The sequence below is a fragment of the Ischnura elegans genome, chromosome 11 (assembly GCF_921293095.1).
Source record: "Ischnura elegans chromosome 11, ioIscEleg1.1, whole genome shotgun sequence".
Lineage (NCBI taxonomy): Eukaryota > Metazoa > Arthropoda > Insecta > Odonata > Coenagrionidae > Ischnura > Ischnura elegans.
The window spans coordinates 78,626,373-78,650,514 of NC_060256.1; the positions used below are offsets into that span (position 1 = coordinate 78,626,373).

Genomic DNA, 24,142 nt, shown 5'->3' on the forward strand with positions numbered 1-24,142 from the left:
CGCTGCGGTGCTGACGGCGGTTTGAAGGGGTGGTATGGGTGCATGGGTGGTCTGGTGGGAGCGAGTCGTGGGAGTGACAGCGCAGAATCGTCTACAAGGATGTTACTCCCCCTTAACTGCGTCTGGGACCATTGTCGGCCGGGAGACGACACGGCTCTCCTTAATCCAAGCGAACGTAATTACTCCTACTGCCACAACAGCCTCCAACGACGGTTAGGAGCGGGATTCTCAGTCTTAAAAGGGGATCGGTCTGGGATGTGAGGTTTAAATAGTAAATATCGTATTTGGCGGCGTGTAAGACTTTTTTTCAAAATAATTGTTTAAAAAAATCACCTGTGTTTTATATGTGCAGGCTAATGTTCAATACTGACTCCATTATATCGATGGCTAAGTTCTAACAATACGTATCTTTAGAATAGCAACTTTTCATGAGAGAAAAAAAACGATTAATTTTTTTTACTTATACACTGAAATTAAAAACCAAAATTTCATCAAACTGAAATAGAGGCATTCATTTGCTCACAAAGAGTTGTTTTTTGCTTGAATTTAATTTTTTTCATGTTATAACACTTTGTTTAAGATACCTGTATCAAATCGGCCGAATTTGATCGATCGATATTTTCTAATACATACTATTTATTATTCAATTGAAGAATGTTGTAGTTGATATTATTGTAATTACGGTCATTGATAATATGTGACGTTATTTAGTGTTCATTAATTACACTATGTATTACTTTTGTTTTGATCGCTTCTGCGATATCGAATGAGTTGGGAGCGAGATATCGAAGGAGCTTGATAGTATTTATACGATATCTCGCTTCGATGTTTACAATCGTATAAGATCTGAAAGGAACTGACTAAAGTTGCTGGGGTGACTTTTTTCTTTTGCATTCCATACTGAAATGAGGGTGTGTCTTATATGCCTTAAAATACGGTAATTTTCGCGTAAATGATGACTGTTTTTTTTTCTGGCGAACAACTGTTGTGAAGATTTTTCTGATTTCACACAGGGTAAAATTTTCCATACTGGACGGGACTTCTCCATCCGGGTTACATCTACATAATGCTCAGGGAGCCACCTCTAGGGTGTTTGGCAGGGGGTGATAAATCACCAGCATGCAATCCCACATGCACACCACAAAGTCCAAAAAAACGATACGCATACTAACAATCATGCTCTACATTGTGGATCTAACCCGAATTGAAACTAGAGATGTGTTTACGAGAGCCATTCGTCGGGGGAAGGTAAAATTTTTCCATACTTCCATCAAATGTTTCCCCCACAACTACGTACAGGACCATTGTCGGCCGGAAAACGACACGAGGGTATTATTTATTAATTTCTCCTACTGCCACAACAGTTGCCAGCAACGGTTAGGAGAGAGCTGTTCAGACTAAAAAAGGTCTGCGATTGAGAGTCTCCCGACGTTTCGAGGAACGACTCGCTCTTCTTCCTCATGGGATCATCTGAAGACCCGATGTTCGCCGGGAAAAAAACATACATTATTTTACACGAAAATCATTTTCTATTTGTAGAAAGGATTCTTGGGTTTTCTCGAGTAATTTACTCCATGCCTCCCGAACTCTGTTTAGAAATTAACCACTTACACCCCTTCGCTTCTCACCCCCTTAACTTAATCTATGTTGTGAAAACCCAAAGAAATATTGCTACGACAACAACTAATGCTTAAATACAAATTAATATTTACACTACCATAAACATTTTCAGATAATATAAAACTGCGATAAATTTTGGATTCATTTATATTCCATTTAATTTCCCGGTCGCACAAAACATTCAATCAGTTTCGATTCGAAAGCTTCCATCCATTTCCACCCATAAATTCAATGAATGCAAAACAATTTTTTGCTCCGATCCCGAGAAAATTGAATTTTATCGTGCTTAAAATTAATGCTGAAATTGGTTACAACTCATATCGAAAAACAAATCCCTGGGCATTTGGGTGCACGAGCAAGCAAGCATTGTCGTTCAAGTTATGTCCGATAAAAAAAAAGACCATAAAATTCGTTCCAATCAGATCGTATAGGGAGAACACTCTTCCACATATCACATTCGGTCACGAGAAATTGATGTCATTCTTTATCCCTCAACTCGTCATCCGGAAATAACGCGAAATGAAAGGCTTTACGTGGATTGATGGGAAAATCAAATTACGTTTGCCGGAGAATCCCGACAAGGATTAATTAAGAAAAATTGTAATTAAAATTGATGAGGGAATTACATCAATAAAGAGGCACAGTTTTTTTTTGAACGGGCGCCAAATATTTTGTAATTACCAGGATTAAATTAAAATACTGCGCAGCTTATTAAAGTCATTCCATATCCAGTGAAAACAAAGCCAAAGTTGTCGACATGCCTGTGACCGTTGCCAGATGAAACCATTGGAATATCTGCAATTCCGCACACAACAATGTACCGTACGGGCTAATTTTATGGGCTTAATATTTAAATTTAGCCAAACGAGATATTTGATATCGGGAGGACGGGTGAATACCTTTTTTTTTATTAAACGACCCTCATTCCATCTCTTCCTCTCTAATAAAAAAGGAGCGTGGACCATAATTCGTTCCAAACTTCATTATTCAATAACCTCTCCAAGCGCTTTCCGCCGAGCGAGAAATCCAATTACATTTTCCCTGGGAATATGGAGACTTACACATCATAACACACCATCCCGTGTACGGTGAAAAATCATAGGCGGGCGTTTATCGCATTCAATTATTTCCGACATGACGTCCCGCAAAACTCAATAATTTTGGGCGTATATTACGAGTCTGCTCGTGACCCAAGTTTTGTGAACGGTGGCTTTTGACAGAAATGGGTCACCATGGTTCGTAATTTATGTAATTTGGAGTTCGCGTATGTAAAATTATGACGCTTAATATGCTAACCTCCACCTCAACTGACGCAAGATAAAAAATAACATAAGAGGTCCGTCATGCCCTTAGTCATTTGCAGTGGCATCTATCTTCATGCCATTAATTCAAAGAAAGCACAAGATAAGTTTAATAATTTCCTCACATCTCACTGGGAAGATCATGTATGAAAACTTCTAGCATAAGGAGTATGATGGAATTAACAAGTAATTATTAAGCTTTGATATATTCGATTAAATTAAAAGGAGCTATTTCTTTATAAATATGCGGCTGGTTAGTAATAGTTGTATCAGTTCCAACAATGAGAAACATCAATGCTATGATAAAGCTACTCAATGTGAATCTCGATATCAAAATACGTCAAATACGATCAAAAGCCTTTCAAACTTCAAGGTACCTAAAAAGTCGCATACCTCGGTCGACTTAATGTAAACTTATAAAGGTCGACTTATGCGCGTTAACATTTAAACAATATTGCTAAATGAAATATGATTAATGCTTTCCCGGCAAATAATGTGGGTAAACTTTTCTCGGGATTCCCACCGGGTTAATGTTTTTATAACGGCCAACGTTTCAAGTACCGTCTCGGCACTTATCATCAGGGCTGAATATTGATTTATTTAATGAATTAAATAAATAAATTAAATTAATCAATATTCAGCCCTGATGATGAGTGCCGAGACGGTACTTGAAACGTTGGCCGTTATAAAAACATTAACCCGGTGGGAATCCCGAGAAAAGTTTGCCCACAATATTGCTAAATATTAAAAAAAATTAAACACATCGAAAATAAATATATATCAGTAATAGAAATTGTTTCAAATATCTAAACTAATTGAAATATATTGCTTTCTTTGTGACGCGCGAAAAAAATCAGAGGATAAGTATTCCTGTTCTTTACATCGAAAATGCTGAAAAAAAAGTTTTGCGGACTTTACATGACCTACCATTAAAGATGAAAACTAAACACAGCCATTATAAAAAATAAATTTAAGACAAAAAAACTCTCCCCGGCGGGGAATCGAACCCCGGTCTCCCGCGTGACAGGCGGGGATACTGACCACTATACTACCGAGGACCACGAGAGAATGAGGCAAAATTAATGTATAAATATATATGTAACATTTTCTATTCAGAACTAAAATGTTCTCTGTAAATTTTTCACCGTCCTCTAGTTAATCATGATTCCATACAGTAATTATTCATCTTGGGCCAGGTTTTCGTAACAATGGTTTCCTTTTATATAGTGAAAATTAAACGTTGGTAGCACTTTCCAGTGCATTACTTTGAACTTCGACTTATTAAAATACATTACAAAAACGGATAATTGTGAATGCAATTGAATGAAGAAAATTGGTTTATCTGAGTTTACAATCATTTCTCGTCGTCAAGTACCGAACAGGTATACACTAGTGTTGTCTTAAAAAGGCGGGAATATCTCAACTAGTTTAAAAGCTTGGCACGAGCGGTCAATGTCATTACTGTTGAATCTTCCAGTAATTCTTTAATTATTTTACTAATAACTTCACACAACGCACAGGACAATATTATTTTACTTCAACTCAACACAGTAACTAATAAACAGATTAGATCTCTTAGATACAATATTCAACACTCTCTCTTAATTTTTTTTTCTTTGGAAACAACAGAAAACGAATTACATCATTCAACACCATAAAACTTTTCTTGAAAATTACATCACAGAATTAATTCATATAACTATAACCTTAATGCAACAAATTAATCACACATTTACGTTTTAGCAAAAATTAAAATTCCTTCAATTACTTGACAGTAATAAGTTTTTATGTGCATGAAACTTGATACTATTGAGGGGCTTTGTAAATATATCGGCTAACTGATATTGTGTTGGACAGTAATTTAAAGTCACTACTTTTTGTGACACCTTTTCGGAAATGAAATGATATCTTACATCAATGTGTTTACTTCGTCTATTATGCTGTCCAGTCTCAATTAGTCGAATAGTGCTTTGATTATCCACATGTAAACTTACACTCAATTCTTTACCAATCAATTCTTCAATAAATGTTTTTGCATATATGACTTCCTTCACACATTCAGCTGCTGCAATATATTCTGCCTCTGTAGTGGAGAGAGCCACAATTGGTTGTTTACGTGACCACCAGGCTACTGGACCTCCACAGAACATCAGGACGTATCCACTTGTGCTCTTCCTAGTCTTTAAGTCACCTGCATAGTCAGAGTCAGTATAAGCAGTCAGAGTCAAATTTGATCTTCTTTTGTACCGAATACCCAGGTTCTCTGTATTCTTTAAATACTTCAATGTTCTTTTTACATTTTCAATGTCTGTTTTTGTTGGATTTTCTAGACTTCTGCTTTCATAGTTGACTGCAAAAGCCATGTCAGGTCTTGTTTTATTCGTCAAATATAAAAGACTACCAACCACTTCTCTGTAAGGAAACTTGAGAACACTATTATCCCTTTCTTCCTGCTCGTCAACTCTTTTCCCAATTTGAAGTGGTGTATCAGCTCCCTTGGTATTTTTCATCTCAAATTTATCTAATATATAATCTATATACCCCTTCTGAGATAGGAAAATAGAGTCCTTAGTTTTTGTTACCTCTATGCCAATTAACACCTTTGGATTATTTCTTGTCTTTGTTTCAAACTCTTTTCCTAAACTATCTAATAAATTGTCTATATCAGATTCATTTTCTCCTATTATGATCCCATCATCTACGTACACAGCTAAATACAGAGTTCTTTTCTCATTTCTGAATACGCACTGCTCTGATGTCAACTGAAAAAGCCCTCTGTTCAGTAAAAACTTCTTCAACCTTTGATTCCATTTCAAGGGTGCTTGTTTTAATCCATATAAGGATTTTTCTAAACGACAAATTTTATTTTTGACACTAAAACCCTCTGGCACATGCATGTAGATTTCTTCTTCTAGTTCTCCATAAAGGAAAGCTGTTTTAATATCAAATGCCTTCATTTTGTAATTATTTTTAGCTGCAATGGCAAACAGTATCCTTAGTGATGTTGTATTCACCACTGGGCTGAAGGTTTCTTCATAATCAATTCCTCTCTCTTGTTCGCAGCCTCTAACTACTAATCTAGCCTTGTATCTCCCATCTTCTTTAATTTTGAATACCCATTTACTGGTTAAAATTTTCTTCCCTTTGGCATCTTGAGGACTGACATATTTCCATGTTTCATTTTTCATCAACGATGATTTTTCATCTTCAATTGCTTCTATCCATTTATCTTTTTCCTGTCCAGTTACAGCTTCATTATACGAAATTAAAGCCATTTTACATTGATATTCCTTCAAGTTATCTGGTGCTTTAAGTTTATTTCTATCTCTAAGATTGTAGTGTAATCCTTCATCTTCTTCTTCTTCTCTTCCAGCTGTTACACCTTCTGTTTCTTGTACTATATCTTCTTCATCTTGATTTTCTACCTTTGCTCTTTTTATGGTCTTTTTAATTTCTTTCTCTTCCTTGAAGTTATTTTGAATTTCAGGAATGAAGATTACATCTCTAACTACCTCAACTGTTCTTTTATCCATAAAAAATACTCTTACTCCTTTTGAACAATCTTCATATCCCACAAAAATCCCTCTTTTTCCCTTGGCATCCCACTTTTGTCTCTTCTGAGATGGCACATGCGCATAGACTTCTGATCCAAAAACTCTGAGCTTTTCAAAATCTCCAAAAGGTTTACCGAACCATAACTCATAAGGAGTTTTGCCTTTTATTGAGCTTGTTCCAGTTCTATTGATCACATACACTGCAGTATTAACTGCTTCGGCCCAAAATTCTTTGCTCAGTTTCTTATTCAACAACATTGTTCTAGCTGATTCTACCAAAGTTCTCATCTCACGTTCAGCTTTCCCATTTTGCTCAGGATTGTAGGGCACAGATTTTTGATGACAAATGCCCTCACCTTCAAATATTTTTCTTACTTCCTTATTTACAAACTCAGATCCATTGTCACTTCTAAAAATTTTAATCCCTTTTCCAGTCTGATTTTTTACGTATTTTATAAAAACTTTCAGCTTTTCTTTCACTTCGCTTTTGTTTCTGAGAAAATATACTACTTTGAAGTGTGATAGGTCATCTTTCAATAACAGAAAATACTTGCTTCCTCCAATCGACTCTGTCTCCATCGGTCCACATAGGTCTGCATGTATTAATTCACATATGCTTTTAGAGCTACTGCTGCTTGGAGTGAATTTTCTTTTTGCATATTTCCCTTCTACACAGGAACTGCAAAAATTGAGGTTATTTTCTATAAATGGAATCTTATTTTCTTCTAAAACTCTTTCCACTAAAGTGAAGTTTTGATGACAAAATCTATTATGCCACTCCTGCAAAGTTTCGGATTTCTTTGCCAAATATAACTCACCAGTTGATTGCCTGGTTGTTCGAAAATCCATTACGTATAATTTACCTGATCGCATTGCTTGTGCACAGATTTTATTGTTCATGTTCTTCAATACGCATTTCTTATCATCAGACTCCAGTTTGTATCCCTTATCAAGGGCTATTCCCATAGAAAAAAGGTTAGTTTTAAGTTCAGGCACATACAAGACATTTTTCAGGATTGTTTCCATCCATTCTTCACCGTTGTTGGCCAGAAGTTTTACCGTCCCGCAACCAACCGCATCCAGCGTTGATCCGTCTCCAATTTTAATTTTCTTGGGTTCGCTAATCTCTTGGTATTCCTTAAATATTCCAATTTCATTGCACATGTGTTCGCTGGCTCCGCTGTCTAAGTACCAAATTTCTTCATTTACTCGTTCATTGAAAAATGCAGTAGAACTGATGAATGCATTTTTGCTTGTTTTATCTTTCCTTTCTTCGTCCTTCAGGAAACGGCATTGCTTAATAAAATGTCCCGGTCTCTTGCAATGATGACACACTTTTTGATTTTTCGATCTTTCTCGGAAATAACAGCTCTTTTCTTCGTGATTGTTTTTCTTACAAATACTGCAAAACAATGGTTTGCTATTACATTTATTTTGGTTCCTCGAGTATTTCGTTTCCGCTCTTAATGCTGAGTTCTGTATTACTTCATCGTTAGAGCTTTTAAATTTTTGTTCCTCTGCCGCCAATCTCGCTACGAAGTTTTCAATTTTTCTTTCGTCTTTCGCGGTAGACTCCCATGCCGTGCTGAAGTTTTGATAAACGCAACAATTACACTTTACTCATAATTGTATACTTCCCGCTAATAATGCTAAATCATGTCTGAAAAGTCAAAAACCAAAATTAACAATAGAATATGCTCATCAAACATGGTAGGTTTAGATTAATTCTAAGAGAGTTAAAGGGAATCTTAATGTGAAATAGTTCAGGCTGTCCGTGAGAAATTTCGTACCCTTCGTCAAGCATTGTCGATTACAAGGGTAAATCGGGGTAAATATAGTGAACATACTACTTGCAGTATAACCGCTAACCCGGTAATAGCGGAACGTTTAATATGGTTCTGTATTATTAACATCCGGAATTCAACTTATGTGCGCAACTGCGTTTCGCAACATAGAAAAAGGCTAAATTATATACTTCAACGACTCAGGAAATTATCAATTTGGAGCCTGATAATATGAACTCACATAAAATTAAATCCATGATTATAAATATTGCCCCACATTGCTGAAACTATGATCCCACCAGAAAGGCGAAGGAGCTAAAACACGCATGCATCATCAACTCCACATACATTTGTCTGTTCCAGAGTAACGAACGGGCAAAAATATTGATTTTGGTGGCAACCAGGCAATCTCAATGAAATGAAAGCGTTTTAAATCATGTAAAAATTAGGCGTACTTGGAGGTTATGGCATCATAAATGATAGGGGAAACTTGAGTCATGCAGAATATTCTAACAATCGATATGTGCATCAATATGGTTTTACTTAATGAACATATAAAGGGGGAAGTGAAAAATTGCACACACTTCAAATCCGAGCCAAATTACGTAAATATTGTTCCAATAAGAAAGTATTATCTCCATTTCTAATACTCGATATTACTCCCGTTAAAATGGCAAGTAACTCACTGATAATGTCATTTTGTATGCGGATATCACGATGTCAGAAAAATTACCTCACGTAGCATGACGAAACACGCATAATTGTCATTATTTCCTCATCTAACTCATTGCATCTAATAATAGTTTAGTGCACGTAGGGAATAACCTTATCACTGATAAATTTCAGCCCTCAACATGACGAAACGGTTCATTACAGATGACGATGACGTAACTGCTGCGTGTTACTCCTTACATAACAGGTACTCCTTGAAGTGAGGAGATGTTCAAGTATTACGTAAGCTCTTCTTAGGGGAGGGGAGATGAGGAGTTTGCCAACTTTTCGGACATGGTTATCACAGCACTACTTACAGAGGATCTTACGCTGAATTGAAGAAATGAGTAATGGTGGAGTCAAGAAGTCCGTTGATTTTATACGCTAAAAGCAATGTTTTATACAATACTGATGATACTACTACGATACTGATCATAGCGTATTTTGATACCATACTAATACATGCCCGTGGCCAGAACTTTTGGGGCTTCAACCTTGAAATTTTTCCCTTTGTAGCGACTGCCCGCGATACGTCCCTTAAGAAGACTCAAAGGCCAATGACTTTCTCTCAGCAACTGAAAGTTTTGGACTGATATTAGGGTCTTGGAGCCCAATTTTTTCCGAAATAAGATGTAGTAACTACCGCTTCATAATAATGAGAGCTTTTTAGTTTAATAGAGCTTTAAGTTTTAATTACTTCGAAAAATCATGCGGATTTTAGAAGTGATTTCCCATGAAGAACAAGTGATAATAACTACGGCTATTCCGTTCAAAAAAAACTATGAAACTATAAATTTTAACTTCATACAAATGAAATATATTAAAGTTTATTTAATGAAATTTCAATCCGTGGGAATTTACAACAAATTTTTTATATATCGGCAATCCCCATACCACCTATGCAACCCCCAAATTTCTGAATACGTGCCTGAAGTATAGCGTTACGCGTACTAATAATAATTCATTATTAAATACTTTAATAGCTTTAATAGCCTATGAAGCAGCCTCCGAACTTCCATCGGCTCTCGCTCTATTAGTTGTAAAAGCTGAGTAACGTTATCTGTTTGCTCGTCAACGGATGCCAGCGTGAGCGTTGAGGCACGGATTAGTTGACTGCCTGTAGGGGCTTTCTCTAACTCGATAGCAAGTCTTACCGACGTTGCTACGTCGTTAGCTTATCGAAAATCTTAACTAACGACAATTGGCTTTCTCTATGCTCGCTTAACGATATTTTCTCGGTAGCACTAACGAAAAATGTCGATAGCCTATCCGGGGACTTGGGAGCCCGTCTTAAGCTTATCGACGCCCGCCATAATGCTTTTCGGTATCGGTTTTAAAGTTTTAATTCTGCTACAACAAAGCGATTAAGGTATTTTTACTTGAAAAATTATAGGAATACTTTTGCGAAGGAGGTGGAAAGCATTAAAACGTTTTGCAGTAATCAATGATTATAAAAAGTGGCATTAGAGACATTAGTTTTTTCGGGGGAGTAAACATGCCGTTTGAAGTAGATAATTGGTGTGAAAATAATATTTACACATTACAATTATGGTGCTCCGATTATTTTTTGTCGGTAGTTTCTTTCGGCTCGATTGATGGGACTTCACTTTTTAGGTAGGGAGCTAATCACTCTTGAGGAAAGAGCAAATGTAATCAAGCATCTAGTGCAGAGAAGACGACTTAAGAAAGCTCAGAATCCTAATTTTCGAAGGATTTTTAATTCGGAACCTTTTCAATAACCCCCGATATGGCCCTAACACTGACGGATGTTTGACGCCTTTTTTTGGCTGGCTAAAGCCACCGTTCACGAAAAAAATATCGGTTTCCCTCTTTTACTCATTAGTCGTCACCATGGTCGTCACTTTTAACTTTAATATGCCCGTGTTTTGATGAGTACATGCATATACTTATTTTAGTATTATTTGCAGTTGCTGATTTAAGTGATTTTCTATGTCTAATTGTGGCTACCAACGATTAAGCTATGCTACGTTTTGCTTTTGTGTGAGTTTAATCAGTAATTCGATCCCTCAACATGGTGAGTGGCTATGAAAATATTTATATTACTTCCTTAAATGCACATTTTTTCTATGTTTACTTTATTGTGCTTATCTTCGCTTTGCGTGGAATATAATATTAAGTAACAACACCAACAACATTAACACTTCCGTAATATTTACTCAAGAAAATGACACTAAAAAGCGTTAAGTATGTGACACGATTTCACAATCACAGCACTCGCGATGATTCCTTCCATGACATCCGCGTAATTTCGGTATTTTTTATCAACGAATTGATTTCAAACAACCCAAAATATGATGAAAGCGTCCATAAGTTTTTCTAATTGAATAACTACCACTGTGGAAGTAGTGAACTCATAGCGGAAATAAGGCAAACGATGTAAACAAGCCGTGGCTGAAGATGCACTCCGAAATTTACATTGTTACAATACTAATAAAATAATTTTGTCACTACTATTATCACGAGAGTAAAATTATTCTAGGCGTAGGTGAACGAGTAAGTAGCTGACAAAGTCCTCTTCAAGATAATTGTACTTGAAAATTACGATACATATTGCACCAAAAGTTGCCGATATTCTTCCATCGACGACTGTTGAATCCTTGAATATACACGCTTATTTACACTAATTTTCCCCTTATTTTATTTCGTTCATCATGAAAATATATTACGACACATCATAAAAACAGTATATGAATCCACTACTAAAATAATACTCATCAGTTTTCTCCATCATTTATTATTCTTTTCCAAATCGACCGGTTCGTTCTTTAGCAGCTTCTTGTTTATTTATGGTGACTATTTATCGTTTATTAGTTACCGTAGTTAGGCACTGCTTCTTGATGCTACCGAACGAATAAATCTAGGCATTGTGATTGGTTGAAAATTCTAGCCTCACTCGCAGGCGCCGACGGTGTATTGTTTGCTATCGACGGGCCGTGGTCTTGTTTTGCAACGACGAGCTGTCGTTAAGGTGAGATACAGAAACACACTTTCGGTAAGAGGGTGTCGTTGCAAGAGAGGACTTTCGTTAACAACCCGTTAACAACAATTCGTTAACGAGTTAGAGAAAGCCCCTACTGGATGGTTAACGCGAGAGAAAGCCTTTCAAAATATTCCCCCGCATGACGACCTCATCTTTTCGGAGCACTTCGACGCCGGGGGCGTCGGCGGATATCGCCCAGACCAGAGGCCCAGCAGACAGATATCCGCCCTCTCCCGAGGCTAAGGCCCCCGACCTCATGGCGCAGACGAGGTAATGGGAGCCAGAGGCGAGAGATAATGGAGCCTCGGTGAAATATATTTACGCGCCTAATGTGCCCCTGCCCCTCTCTCCTACGGAAATGCAAGAGCCTGCGGCGGGGAACTAACTATTGCATGGAAGTGAGGGTTCATGAGCCCTCTCACGTGCGGCCTTATGGGAAAGCCCCTTAGGGGTATGGCAATCGTGCCTAAAGCTTCAACGACAGCAGAATTTCCCCAGTTTGCCAAGTTTAAATGGTACCAGGAGGAACAATAATATCCTAAAACAGGAGTATTACCATAGGCAGTCAAAAAACATTCTGTCTCCCACCGCGCATTCAAACGAGTTTATAAAAGTCGCCATTTGCGACGCTGAGGGTAAAGTAATTCGACACTTTTAATTAGTTTTGATTTTAATACAGAGAAAGGCTTCATCAGACCAGTTAAAGACGCAAATACTCTATGTAAAATGGACTTATAAAGGCATTTATTTTTACATTTTTTATACAACCAAATACGCTCCGAATGTAATAAATATGATGAAAGAATATTTGATGATATCTTTGAACGAACTCATGGCTATATTTATATAATAGTATTCCATTCAGGTTTTATTAAGAAATGGTATTTCTAGAAAATTCAAAAAGCTATAAAAGAAATAAAAGTCATTAAATTACATTATTAGCTAAGCTGTAATTGATATTCCTTGTCACTTTATGACAGAAAATGTGTAATAAATGGAAACATTCTTCACCAGTACCATTTCCTTTCTTACTCCAAATTTAAGGGACGATAAGAAGCCAAAACTGACCAACTGGAGCTAAAATAATGGACGACTTTATAATTAAAACTTTTTTTACACACGAAACAATGCTTAAAAGTTGTAGATTAATGTTAAGTGAGCATAAAATCCTAGAATGAAGCACTTAAAAGAGAATGATTAAATGTTCTTTTGTGTCATAATCGTGAAAAAATTCATGTTGTAATAACTACTGATAAAATTTATTCATAACTAGTTTGTCTCATGTAAAAGAGAACAATGTGAAATGAAAAGGATCACATGTAGAGTTCTCTAGTATGAAAAATAACGTATTACAGAGATCATATAGTTACAATTTGCTTGTAAAATACTTAAGTAAAGTGTAATATGTCAACAATATCAAATGGCTGAAAGTATTATTTGAGAAGTGGCCGATGTTTCAGAACTCATGAGGTAAAGGAATCGAGTAAAATAATGAAACAAACGTGAAGTCTTACTTCGTTTAGTCTCTTGAGACCTTATAAAAATTCAAGCGCAGCATAAGTTAACGGAAAAATTAGCATGAGGCTTGGTCGATTTGAATGAGCGTGAAATTTTCGGAACAAGCTGTGTCGTAGTCATTTGTTTCATACGCTTTAATTCCGTGTTTTGTTAGCTCTAACCGTAAATCATGGAAGAAGACATCTCGGGATTATAAATAACGTGGATTTAATTTCTAATGGAGAAACAAAGCTTCAGAAAAGATACCGAGGAGGTTAAGAAACAGCTCAACTCAGTTCCAATACGGTGAGTGCGGCAGTTTGCTATTAGTTCGTTAGAATAATGATAGGTGGGGTCTAGTACGCGTTGATTCCAGGGTCCTCTGGATAAAAAACTCAACAGTACTCCCTTTCGTAGTTAATATATGGCAACCTAGAACTCTGGTTCATTGCTGTTATCAGAATCCTCAAGATTGTCATACAATAACTACTGAGGAAATAGTGTTGAAAGTGCAATCTAGAGGACTCTGATTGTTCTTAAACGTAACATAGCCATGAAGCTAATTTTTCGGCAAATGTTACATTCAATTTTTTGCTAAAAAATTTTCATGAACCAGCCTAAATGCAGTGGAGGAAAATTAAAGCGAGAAAAACGAATTAGCTTCACTTTACGGCGGAGTTTCTTTTATGATTGAGAGGGGAAAGCCTGTGGTAACTGTCTCCTCTTTCCATTCGGACGAAGAGCGGGAATGAGTTATAATACGTTTGGGAGTTGGGCGGACCACTTTACGCCAGAACTGGCGGCGCAAATCAGACACATCGACAAGCCCCAGTTGGAAAGACAGGTGCCCCGAACAGCTGTTCACTGCCTGCTCTCTTTCCTCCCCGTCTCCTATAAAGCTCGTTCCCATCCCATGAAAAAAAACCTCCATCAGGCGTGTTGTACACCCACACTCGTGGGGCGAGCCCTCGCCGGATAACTGAACTCTAGTCCCATAAACTTCCTACCCACTCTATCCCATCCTGAGTGGGCAAACCTCCCTCTTTCTGCAAAGTGGATGTTCTTAATCCCCCTCCTCTGGAAGCACCGAGATGCTCTTTCCCAGGGGTGGGATACAACGTAAGGAATGGGCTCTTCCGCCAAATTTATTTTATTGTCGGTTTCGATAGGGCCAGGCAAATGAAGACACCCGCATTTTTTAATCCGTCGCCTACGTCACGATCAATTTGCAAGGAAAAATCACTGGCTTTTCGTAGATAAGTTGATGACGTCACTAATCATTCCAAGTGGGTTACTGCTCCTCAGCTATTCCTCGGCCTTGTACCCGGGCGGAGGGCGGTAATTTTGGTGTTCCCTTATCGTGAACGTTTTAAACTTACGAGGGAATGACTATTAATTATTATTATTTTTTTTGTTTGTTCTTTAATCTTTCTTTCTTCAGTTTTCACTGAGTTATTAATATTATTATTATTATTATTTAAATGGGCAAGGTCTTTTTCGTAACTCGTCAAAGATTTTTTTCATAAAACTTCCAAATATTTTTAGTAATACTTTCAGATTTACAGATCGATTGACGATGAGAAAACAATAGACCACTGTACTATTAGCTGGATATCGAAAACCCGGTCACCATCGGCAGCTGATTCATTACAGTGTGCAACATATTAATAGGTCACGACAGCAGTTTTTCGAAAATTTAAGTATTCTTTATGTATTTTGACCCCCTGAATGCGAAAATGGTACATAAAAAATCGTGTCAGCCTAAGTTTTTTCACAAGGCCCACACATTTGAAATTGATGGCAATGCAATACACTAATATTATAATGCATCCTGAGACGGTAAGTTTGGAAAATGACGGATGGTTCCCTAAGAATTTAAAGTATCAACAACGATATTACCCAGCGGTTTTAAGATAATGGACGTGAATGGTAATCGGATTTTTCCACAATAATTCCATGCCTACGACGCGTTTCGGCTCACAGAGCCATCACATCTACATAATACCCTGCGAGCCACCTCTCGGGTGTTTGGCAGGGGGTGATCAATCACCAGCATGCAGCATGCAATTCAACTCCCACATGCACACTACACAGTCCAAAAAACGTCACGTATACTAACAAATTATACTATCACCTGGTAAAAGACACTTGTATCAGACTGGTACAAGACTTTTATACCAGATATTGGCTCTGTGAGCCGAAGCGCGTTTTACGCATTAAAATATTGTGGAAAAGTGCAACTATCATTCATTTCAATTTGCCAAACTTACACTATATCACGCCTGAATCGGTTGAACTTAGACTATGTTCTCCTTGTCACACTGCAAGACATCTATTCTAAATTGCTCTTGCAATCTAACTCTACTGTCTGTAAAAAAAAGGTAAGACACCCGAGTTTTGAAAGCTCTATCGTCTAAATGAAGCAGTCAAATTCAACGCAGCAAAAAGCAAACGACAGAGTATTTATTTCTCCGTTAGATCATTTACTTAAAAAAAAATTCGGCTCCATAGTATTTCTATATTCAATTTTTTCTAAAAGAGTACCCGTTTTTTGCGTGTAAATTTAAGTTGCCAAACTTGAGACGCTTGGTATACATCTACATCTACATAATACCCTGAGAGCCACCTTTACGGTGTTTGGCAGGGGGTGATCAATCACAAACATGCAGCATGCAAGAGGACCGCCACATGCACACCGCACGGTCATAGAAATATTACGCACACTAGAAAAATATACATGCTTATTCATTAAAAAATTGCTAATGGTTAGTAATTCCTAGTACAAATACATGCAAGGTTAGAACTATGAAAAAACATGCAGTATATCCGTAGTTATCGTTTCAATAACTTGGAATGTTGATATAAAAAAGCCAGATCTATTGTTAACAGTTTGCATAAAATAAATTGTTTTAGCCTCCGTGTCTCTGGTGGCTCCCGGACTAATTTGTGCAAAAGCTTGGGAAGCTTCGTTTTAGGGGAATGCAAATGGCTGAATGCTGTTGAAACGCTGATGGGCTTGGAGAAGGGATAAGATTCGAGGAGGAAACAGGAATGGTAGCGAGGGGTGGGAAATTCAGGGGAGAATGGGGGTGCGACGCGGGGGTAATCGGTTTAAACGCCCCCGGATATTATCGTGGCCACGCGAACAATTTCTGTGTTTTTCAAACTCGGATGAATCCGGTCTGGCGTGCGTCCCCAGTTGGAATAATGGGGAGGAGTGAAGCCGACCGAAAAATGAAACGATAAACACCATTTTGGGATGGGGGAGAACTGGAGCTTCCCGTGATCGACTGAACTCCGTTTTTCCCGAGTTGAGCGTTGTGATATGGTTCCCTCAATCGAATAATCGCTTTCGCTCTCTGCCTCGGACAAAACAACGTTAAAAAATACTATCACTGACTGACTGTATATCAGGTTAGTTTAATGAAAAAAATGCTCTAAATTTTTGAGGCATGTATCATCATCACTGGTCAACAATCCTAGGATTGGTTTGACGCAGCTCTCCACTCAGTTTTCCTATCAGCTAATCTTTTCACACCTACGTATTTCTTCTCTTTCACATCCTTCTTTACTTGTTCCATATATTTTGTTCGAGGTCTTCCTTTTCCGTTCTTGCCTTCCACTTGTCCCTCGACGATTGTCTTCATCAGGCCATCATGTCTCAAGATGTGGCCTATAAGGTTGTTCCGTCTTCTTGTTAAGGTTTTCATGAGGCTTCTGTTCTCTCCCACCCTTCTTAGGACTTCCTCGTTACTAACTCGGTCGATCCATTTGATCTTCATCATTCTTCTGTAGTACCACATTTCGAAGGCCTCTATACTTGCTTTCTCCGCTGCGGTCATGCCTCCATGCCTCACTTCCGTATAGGAGCATACTCCAAATGTAGGTTCTTATAAATTGTTTACTTCCATATTCTAGTTTCCCGCTGTAAGCAGGTCTCTCTTTTGGTGGAATGCTCTCTTTTCCTGAGCTATTCTGCTGATAATTTCTTTCTTACTTCTTCCGCCACTAGTTATCTTGCTTCCCAAATAACCGAATTCATCCACCTCTATCAGTTTTTGCTTACCTATCGAAGTTAATAATAAGAGACATTCAAAGATGTACAGGCAATATTCTTCTGGCACTTATTATGCATTCAAGACCTCCACCGCAAGCAGGAATAGTTGAATGCCTTCAAGTTCGGATCAAGTGGTCGCAGAAAAAGCATGGAAATTCGTTTCGAGAAAGGAACTCCGCTTCCCCTACCAATTGTAGCACATCCCTCCCGGAGGCATATTTCAGCGCACGGTCAAAAATACATTTTATCCGCGCATCGGTAACTTTTCCGCAGCAGTGCGAAAATGTCGCGGGTGCATGCAATTACCGCAGTCCCGCCCCCAACCCTGCTTTTTCTTCTCCTGAAGAGCCTTTAGAAAACCTTGGAAGTGGAACACAATTGGGTCACAGTCGTCATGCTCAGTCATCCGTATGATTCCCTCGGGAGCTGCCGAGATATCTCGCATATAATGGAGGCGAATTGGTAGTCGTGCAAGACGTGGGAGAACTTTATGGCCACTCAGGTATGAATGCCTTCGCCAGCGGAAGATAAGACGATGGCAATAATATGGCCGCGCCCTGCATCACAAAGCGTGGAGGATTCGCAGGCGCTCGAACCCATTGTTGCATAGAGCCAGCCTACACCCGAAAGCCGGATCGCATCCAGACAAAAGAAGAACTAATCACGTAAGCATCAGAATGAAAGTTTGGTCACGAACGAATTGCATACTAATAACTTTAATTTCTTCCTCCATGTGCCAAGAACGGGTGAAATCGCTAATCGGGTCGCTGAAGTGCCCTATTAAATGTTCTATCAAGATTAAACACCTTCCCAGCGAATAGAATTAATAGAGTTTTCTCGGGTTCCCGTGTGAGTAAGAAAATCAAACGTAGCCTTGAGTATGGGTATTAATATACGAGAAAGAACCCGAAACGTCGGCTGCTTGAACAATTGAGAAGAGATGTCTTAAAGAGCGACACAGAAAACATCATCTTAGAGCCCCACTATATTTCCAGGTCTGACAGTAGCGATAAATAAAAGAGATGTTTTGTCCAACGGATAGATGTAGGAGCACGTTTTTCCCACGAACCATAAAGGACTTTAATAAATACTAGTAGTAATTTTGATCAAGCACATTCTTTGCTTATGTAAACGGCTGGAGTCCTAATACCCCCTGCCACACGCCTTTTAGGCGGCTTACGGGGTAGTACGTTGATGAAGATTTTCTTATCCGCGCGGAAAACCGAGAAAAGTTTATTTCTTCTATCAAATTCATCTATCTCTCTTTCCCTGTGATGCAATCCGAAGACTGATTTGAATAGGTGAGGGTAGAACCCGCCCGAGACTAACCCACAGGCATGTATTTCGACCCTAATGGGTGGGCTTCTTACTCTGGGTTACTTCGCTTTTCACGGATTTTTAGTTCGGGGGTTTCTGAAGGTATCATCCGGGTTTTGAACCCGTGGCTTGTCGATCAGTAGCCAAACAAACCACCCACTGGGCCATCAGCTTCCCGTATACTGTGTAGCAAATGAAAATCGAAAATTATGGAACGAGAATTATAAGAGTAATAATATAATCTAAAAAATATTTTCCGCCAAATTTGGGATTCGTGCAGGGTACATGTTGACGAGGCTTAAACTTTCAGGAAACCACGGCATCAATTTCAAGGGTCAAAAATCAATTAAGGGAAATCAGCTCTTAAACGCGAAAACAACAACTTCCCAAAATGATGATAATTCCCAAAATTTACTGCTGAAGCATAAATTTATCATCAACTTCTCACAAGTTTAAACGCAGTAAAACCAACAAATTTCTGCATTTGTCCTGTTACCATTACATTCTCAAATAAATCTTGTTAATAACTTCATATTTTTCATGATATCGCACACAAAGCTCTTGGCAACTGCAAGAAAATAATGTTATCTTAAATGCAATCGCAATGGCTTGCATTTGAATGCAACGGAAAAGGCATTGCATAGGCTGCCAACCTTAAATTTTTACGAATTTACATGATAATAAGGTAAAATGCGTATTCAATTGTTAAATTATTTTAAATTACATACATACATAGAGTTACGAGATTGGTATAACTTATCAGTGGGCATACCTCCACGGAATACTTACTGCGGATATGCTTTCTCACCAGACACAATGGTTGATAATAGCAGGACTCAAAGTTCTCTCAGGCGCCGAAGAGCCGCTTTAAGGGAGTCAAAACCGGAAGAAAGTACCTGCCTAAAGACTGGTGCTATGTGGAAGTGATATGAGAAGACTGGCAGCTCATATTTGTGGCCTCGTATTAGAACAGCATAATAAGCTACGTCTAACGGTAAGTTTTACGCACTATGCTTAGTTTATAGGGTTCTGGAACGATAGGAATAATTTACCACGGACTCAATGCCCTCAGTCAATAAGTCTGGGGCATTTTTCCTCAAGTGTGCCTGTGTGGAAAACAGGATACGCAAAAAATATAATCAGCAACTAATCAAGTCGCGGGGTTGACTAGCGTCTACGAATTAGGAAATCAGATCCGAGCTGCTCAGCCATAAATATTACCTAAGAACGCTGAATGAATGCCTGCGACTTCAAGCGTCTACGATTGGCACTACCGGGGATTTGAAAGAAAATAACTGAGTCTTAAACTTCCAATGGGTCGGAGAAACTACAGGCAACTAACTCAATTTTTGATGGCAAAACACCTCGACTAATAAGAAGAAAAAAAATGTCGGACGCTTGGGCGTACGAGTATGAAATCAACTACAATAAGAGTCTACATTGCAATGAATTTTTGAGGCTTTTACCTTGTAGAATTCCATTGAATCTGAAATTCACCAATCATATTAAATTCTCATATTTTTGTTTCAAAGTTCCAAAAACTTTTTTGCCATGTTATTGTTTTTTGTCTATGAAACTGTTAATTTTAATGTAATATAAATGCTATGCTCTCAATGTTGCCATTATCTAGGATAACTGGAACCTTATGACAAGCCATATGGCTGAGAAGGACCAAGTTTGTACATACTAATAAAGGCAATCTATATTTGTTTAAATTAAGTTAGAAAAAATAACAAACTTTGCTATCTACAACTTAACCTTTACCAGGTGGTGACCAGGTGACACCACCCGACCTGGTATATTACCAAGTTCCAATGTGTTTTGTATCACTTGAAAGTCTTGAAAATGAAACATAAAATCGAAATAAGTCGATCGTTAATGATTAAGTTGTAGAAAGAAAAATTTATTATTTTTCCTAACTTAAAAGTGGACGGACTAATTTTCAAATGGCTTCGTGGTTGACGCCGTTGGGTTCGTCGCCTCCCTATCTTTGCTCCGGTTGCGTCTCCCGTGGTGTCACTGTGGCAGTCCAACGTGATAGATTCCACACCCGCAAGAAAGATAATCCTCTAAGGCCTGTATCATAGAGTAAAGTTTGTTTCACTCATATAAGCTTCCATTCGGCACGTATTCGATACGTTTTCGGTGGCTTCCGACATTTGTGACATAGTATGTAAGGAATATGTTAGGCACCTGATAAACTCCGCTTATCACCGAATACCCACACGACACGAATCGGTTTCATCCGATTTCTAATATGTACACATTCGTATCCAGGTAAGAACATGTGAGTGTGGCCTTCACCCATCTACATGATACCCTGCGAGCCACCTCTAGGGTGATCAGCATGGTGTTATCAATCAACAGAATGCATTAGGGTTCCCACATTCATGCCATACGGTCATAAAAATGTTACGCAAGCTAAAAATATACTTCCACATTCATGCAAAAAAAACTTGTCAACTACTCATGAAGGCAATCTGCCTATGAAGCTTGAACATGCGAAACATGCTGTTAAAAATACTGGGAGAATTCAGAAATATGCATTAAGGAATACATAAGTTAGTAGGCTAGACTACCAGTCGACTAACCTATTCGTAAAGTCCTAATGCTGCCGTTATTATCTCTTACCGATCGCGGCAAAAAAGACATTCTAAATTCTTCTGTTCTACAGTCTATGCATCTTATTTTATTTTTATGATCGGATCTACTGTGCCGATCTAATACCTATATATGTTTAGTTCATATAAAGATATGCAAGGTACAGTTTCTTTTTTGTCTAAGTTATAACCATTTCTACCCTAGGTTGAACCAAAAATTTTCTGTTTGATTCGTCACCAAAATCTCTCAATAGATATCTAAATAAATAATATAAGAGTCATCAAAACATTTTCCTGCCAATTGATGCGCATCACAGGGTAATATCTAAAAAAAACTGGTACACGATAAATACTCTGTCATAGGTGACATAATTTATGAGCATATTGCTTAGCATGCATAACTAGTATATTACTCGAATTTTATTTGTAGTTGGACCTTGTAATTGGAAAATGACCATAAACATGCAAATAAAATTGCAAAATAAGCAATTACCATCATGGCTTCGATCATGGCTTATATAAGGTCGATATGAACCGCGTGCGTGTAATTCGTTTTCGACGACCACCGAAAACGAATCGAAAACATACCGTGCCGAATGGAACCTTAACATGAGTGATACGAGCCGGAGGATATATGTATGGAAAGGACAAACCGAGAAACTACCATTTAATTCTACCAGGCACATAGCTAGCTACAGCATTCGGATTTCACTGCCTCGTTTTGCTCCGCACCACGCTATTTCACTCTATATCGCTCTTAAAACCAACTATTTTGAACCCTCAATTAGATTGCGTCCGTAAAAAAGAACAAGCATATAGAAGCATTTAGAACAAGAAATATGTATTCAATTTTATTCCGTATAGTTTGATCCCCTGCCTGAGTGTGCTATCGCGTTACCGAGTCTGCACTCGGAGTTCGCTCTTAGTCTTCCTCCAAGGTCTTTGAGGTTTTAGTGGTTTCAGCCCCCACTAAAATTATTTCCGTTTACCTGACTGGATATGAAGATTTTTATAAAAATTTGAAAATGTAAATATTCCTATATATCTTCAAGGAATACTATAAAAGGACTTTCTGTTCTATCACAAAACACAGTCATTTCTAAGGTCGAGAAAAAATTTTGAGATATCGTTCCGAAAATGTCCCAATTTCAGCACCAGATCTTTGCATCATCTGTAAAAATGTATCTTCCGTTAAAAATTCCGCTTTGGTTAACGAATCACTGGTACAACGCAAGTCTGATGTGATATTTTTCCCCAACAGCCACACGATGGATCGAAGAATGTAATAACGCTACAGACCGGAAATTGCAAATTCTTCATGAAAATTAAAACCAGCCCTGAATAAATAAAACGCGGCCTGGCACGTCATTAGTATTTAATCAAGGTAAAAATAAAGCCGCGAAATAACGGACGCGGTACCCGTTTTTCTCCCTCGCGATTAAAATCGCTTTGTTTTACTTTGCTGCCCTCAACCAGCCTCCGGTCACCATTATAAAACACGAAGGCTCGATCAATTATGCAAGATGAGAAACAATTGAATTTTCTCCGGGAAACAAGCCAACAGGAGACCCTTGCCCGAGGCTAAGTCTGACGCGGGCAAGTAATTACGGCAGGCTTGTATACCACCCAGACTCGGTTTTGAGGTTACGAGAGATACATACAACATCGCAGTCACGGTTAAAATGGAAGAATAATGGATGAAACATGAAGCGGAGAAACTTATTCATACTCCACCGTAAATCTAAAGCGATGTAATGAATTACAAGCAGGGTTGTCCGGAAGCACGGTTGCCAACCTTCGGGGTAAGAGTTTTGAAACATTCATGGAGCGAAGTAAATATTTAAGGTTCGTTTTTATTAAACCGCGGTGCAATCGGGAGGAAATGGCTATTTTATTCATCGCTTGCGTCATGCGAAACGGGCGCCGGCCTTACTCTCTCATCCCAACCCTCGGGCTCCTTTTTAAATTGGAAAATAAGTTGGCGGAGGATGGAAAAAGAGGTTTCAATCCGTATCACTTCAGCGAGCCTCGCCCGTATTTAAATTCCAATGACATTTGGGGAGGGAGGCAAAGGGAAAATGGAGTTGTCGAGCGAAGTCATTTCCACTCCCCGATACCTCCACTACTGCACTTCAGTGTGCCACTGTCCTGCCTTATTCCTACTTTTAAAATCACTACTGAGAATATTACAAAAGAGGATCCTCAAGTCGGCCTCTTAAATGTGTTGTCACCCACCGCGCATTTAAATGGGTTTGCAGAAGTCGCCACTCGCGTCGCTGACGGACAAATTGATCCGAGTTTCACGGGGAAATAAGGTATAATTAGGGATATCAACCGAAATTTATACCCATGATGATGTGGTCTATCAAATTCATTGCTTTTCAATGCTATACCTCGCAAATATAAACATTATATTGCAAAATATTAGATCATTATCATAACTACAAAATATTAGATAGGTAAAAAGAGGATCACATTGCACTCATTACCGCGCCGCGGACATTTTTGAAAGCCGATTAAAATACGACCGAAGCGGCAAAAGAAGGAAGCCTTCTTTGTGAAGGAATTGGGCCTCCTCTATGCAGTCCCCTTGATCACTACTCTAAACAAAAATCACTAATCTATATCTACTTCTACATCTACTATGTACCGTGCTAACTACCATCAGGGCGTGTGACAAGGGGTGATTCCACACCGGCA

General features: G+C 38.3%; 1 non-coding gene across 1 annotated transcript; it reads right to left on the reverse strand.

The window, feature by feature from the left end:
* Positions 1-3,907: 3,907 nt before the first annotated feature.
* Trnad-guc lies at positions 3,908-3,979 on the reverse strand. Its single transcript has one exon. It is a non-coding gene; the product is annotated as a tRNA-Asp (tRNA).
* Between the last annotated feature and the right edge of the window lie 20,163 nt (positions 3,980-24,142).